This window comes from Triticum dicoccoides, chromosome 2A (assembly GCF_002162155.2).
Source record: "Triticum dicoccoides isolate Atlit2015 ecotype Zavitan chromosome 2A, WEW_v2.0, whole genome shotgun sequence".
Taxonomy (NCBI): Eukaryota; Viridiplantae; Streptophyta; class Magnoliopsida; order Poales; family Poaceae; genus Triticum; species Triticum dicoccoides.
The window spans coordinates 647,885,792-647,890,230 of record NC_041382.1 but is presented as its reverse complement, the minus strand read 5'-3'; positions in this window follow the sequence as shown (position 1 = coordinate 647,890,230).

Genomic DNA, 4,439 nt, shown 5'->3' with positions numbered 1-4,439 from the left:
GTGCTTCTACTGCAAGCAGACTGGTCACTGGAAGCGAAACTGCCCCAAGTATTTGGCGGATAAGAAGGATGGCAAGGTCAACAAAGGTATATGTGATATACATGTTATTGATGTGTACCTTACTAATGCTCGCAGTAGCACCTAGGTATTTGATACTGGTTCTGTTGCTAATATTTGCAACTCGAAACAAGGACTACGGATTAAGCGAAGATTGGCTAAGGACAAGGTGACGATGCGCGTGGGAAATTGTTCTAAAGTCGATGTGATCGCAGTTGGCACGCTACCTCTACATCTACCTTCGGGATTAGTATTAGACCTAAATAATTGTTATTTGGTGCCAGCGTTAAGCATGAACATTATATCTGGATCTTGTTTGATGCGAGACGGTTATTCATTTAAATCAGAGAATAATGGTTGTTCTATTTACATGAGTAATATCTTTTCTGGTCATGCACCATTAAAGAGTGGTCTATTTTTATTAAATCTCGATAGTAGTGACACACATATTCATAGTGTTGAAACCAAAAGATGCAGAGTTGATAGTGATAGTGCAACTTATTTGTGGCACTGCCGTTTGGGTCATATCGGTATAAAGCGCATGAAGAAACTCCATACTAATGGGATTTTGGAACCACTTGATTATGAATCACTTGGTACTTGCGAACCGTGCCTTATGGGTAAGATGACAAAAACACCGTTCTCCGGTACTATGGAGAGAGCAACAGATTTATTGGAAAGCATACATACATATGTATGTGGTCCGATGAATGTTGAGGCTCATAGCGGATATCGTTATTTTCTCACCTTCACAGATGACTTAAGCAGATATGGGTATATCTACTTAGTGAAACATAAATCTGAAACATTTGAAAAGTTCAAAGAATTTCAGAGTGAACTTGAAAATCATCGTAACAAGAAAATAAAATTCCTACGATCTGATCGTGGAGGAGAATATTTGAGTTACGAGTTTGGTGTACATTTAAAACAATGTGGAATAGTTTCGCAACTCACGCCACCCGGAACACCACAGCGTAATGGTGTGTCCGAACGTCGTAATCGTACTTTACTAGATATGGTGCGATCTATGATGTCTCTTACTGATTTACCGCTATCGTTTTGGGGATATGCTCTAGAGACGGCCGCATTCACGTTAAATAGGGCACCATCAAAATCTGTTGAGACGACGCCATATGAACTGTGGTTTGGCAAGAAACCAAAGTTGTCGTTTCTGAAAGTTTGGGGCTGCGATGCTTATGTGAAAAAACTTCAACCTGATAAGCTCGAACCCAAATCGGAGAAATGTGTCTTCATAGGATATCCAAAGGAAACTATTGGATACACCTTCTATCACAGATCCGAAGGCAAGACTTTTGTTGCTAAATTCAGAAACTTTCTAGAGAAGGAGTTTCTCTCGAAAGAAGTGAGTGGGAGGAAAGTAGAACTTGACGAGGTAACTGTACCTGCTCCCTTATTGGAAAGTAGTACATCACAGAAACCTGTTTCTGTGACACCTACACCAATTAGTGAGGAAGCTAATGATAATGATCATGGAACTTCAGAACAAGATACTACTGAACCTCGTAGATCAACCAGAGTAAGATCCGCGCCAGAGTGGTACGGTAATCCTGTTCTGGAAGTCATGCTACTAGATCATGATGAACCTACAAACTATGAAGAAGCGATGGTGAGCCCAGATTCCGCAAAATGGCTTGAAGCCATGAAATCTGAGATGGGATCCATGTATGAGAACAAAGTATGGACTTTGGTTGACTTGCCCAATGATCGGCAAGCAATTGAGAATAAATGGATCTTCAAGAAGAAGACTGACACTGACGGTAATGTTACTGTCTACAAAGCTCGACTTGTCGCAAAAGGTTTTCGGCAAGTTCAAGGGATTGACTACGATGAGACCTTCTCACCTGTAGCGATGCTTAAGTCTGTCCGAATCATGTTAGCAATTGCTGCATTTTATGATTATGAAATTTGGCAAATGGATGTCAAAATTGCATTCCTGAATGGATTTCTGCAAGAAGAGTTGTATATGATGCAGTCGGAAGGTTTTGTCGATCCAAAGGGAGCTAACAAAGTGTGCAAGCTCCAGCGATCCATTTATGGACTGGTGCAAGCCTCTCGGAGTTGGAATAAACGCTTTGATAATGTGATCAAAGCATTTGGTTTTGTACAGACTTTTGGAGAAGCCTGTATTTACAAGAAAGTGAGTGGGAGCTCTGTAGCATTTCTGATATTGTATGTAGATGACATATTGCTAATCGGAAATGATATAGAATTTCTGGATAGCATAAAAGGATACTTGAATAAGAGTTTTTCAATGAAAGACCTCGGTGAAGCTGCTTACATATTGGGCATTAAGATCTATAGAGATAGATCAAGACGCTTAATTGGACTTTCACAAAGCACATACCTTGACAAAGTTTTGAAGAAGTTAAAATGGATCAAGCAAAGAAAGGATTCTTGCCTGTGTTACAAGGTGTAAAATTGAGTAAGACTCAATCCCCGACCAATGCAGAAGATAGAGAGAAAATGAAAGATGTTCCCTATGCTTCAGCCATAGGCTCTATCATGTATGCAATGCTGTGTACCAGACCTGATGTGTGTCTTGCTATAAGTCTAGCAGGGAGGTACCAAAGTAATCCAGGAGTGGATCACTGGACAGCGGTCAAGAACATCCTGAAATACCTGAAAAGGACTAAGGATATGTTTCTCATATATGGAGGTGACAAAGAGCTCATCGTAAATGGTTACGTTGATGCAAGCTTTGACACTGATCCGGACGATTCTAAATCGCAAACCGGATACGTGTTTACATTAAACGGTGGAGCTGTCAGTTGGTGCAGTTCTAAACAAAGTGTTGTGGCGGGATCTACATGTGAAGCGGAGTACATAGCTGCTTTGGAAGCAGCAAACGAAGGAATCTGGATGAAGGAGTTCATATCCGATCTAGGTGTCATACCTAGTGCATCGGGTCCAATGAAAATCTTTTGTGACAATACTGGTGCAATTGACTTGGCAAAGGAATCCAGATTTCACAAGAGAACCAAGCACATCAAGAGACGCTTCAATTCCATCCGGGATCTAGTCCAGGTGGGAGACATAGAAATTTGCAAGATACATACGGATCTGAACATAGCAGACCCGTTGACTAAGCCTCTTCCACGAGCAAAACATGATCAACACCAAAGCTCCATGAGTGTTAGAATCATTACTGTGTAATCTAGATTATTGACTCTAGTGCAAGTGGGAGACTGAAGGAAATATGCCCTAGAGGCAATAATAATGTTATTATTTTATTTCCTTATATCATGATAAATGTTTATTATTCATGCTAGAATTTTATTATCCGGAAACATAATACTTGTGTGAATACATAGACAAACCAAACGTCACTAGTATGCCTCTACTTGACTAGCTCGTTAATCAAAGATGGTTATGTTTCCTAACCATAGACATGTGTTGTCATTTGATTAATGGGATCACATCATTAGGAGAATGATGTGATTGACATGACCCATTCCATTAGCTTAGCACCCAATTGTTTAGTATGTTGCTATTGCTTTCTTCATGACTTATACATGTTCCTATGACTATGAGATTATGCAACTCCCGTTTACCGGAGGAACACTTTGTGTGCTACCAAACTTAACAACGTAACTGGGTGATTATAAAGGAGCTCTACAGGTGTCTCCAAAGGTACATGTTGGGTTGGCGTATTTCGAGATTAGGATGTGTCACTCCGATTGTCGGAGAGGTATCTCTGGGCCCTCTTGGTAATGCACATCACATAAGCCTTGCAAGCATTGCAACTAATGAGTTAGTTGCGAGATGATGTATTACGAAACGAGTAAAGAGACTTGCTGGTAACGAGATTGAACTAGGTATTGAGATACCGACGATCGAATCTCGGGCAAGTAACATACCGATGACAAAGGGAACAACGTATGTTGTTATGCGGTCTGACCGATAAAGATCTTCGTAGAATATGTGGGAACCAATATGAGCATCCAGGTTCCGCTATTGGTTATTGACCGGAGACGTGTCTCGGTCATGTCTACATTGTTCTCGAACCCGTAGGGTCCACACACTTAAGGTTTCGATGACAGTTATATTATGAGTTTATGCATTTTGATGTACCGAAGATTTGTTCAGAGTCCCGGATGTGATCACGGACATGACGAGGAGTCTCGAAATGGTCGAGACATAAATATTGATATATTGGAAGCCTATATTTGGATATCGGAAGTGTTCCGGGTGAAATCGAGATTTTACCGGAGTACCGAGAGGTTATCAGAACCCCCCGGGAGGTATATGGGCCTTAGTGGGCTTTAGTGGAAGAGAGGAGAGGTGGCCAGGGCTGGGTCGTGCGCCCCTCCCCCCCCCCTAGTCCAAATAGGACAAGGAGAGGGGGGCGGCGCCCCCCTTCC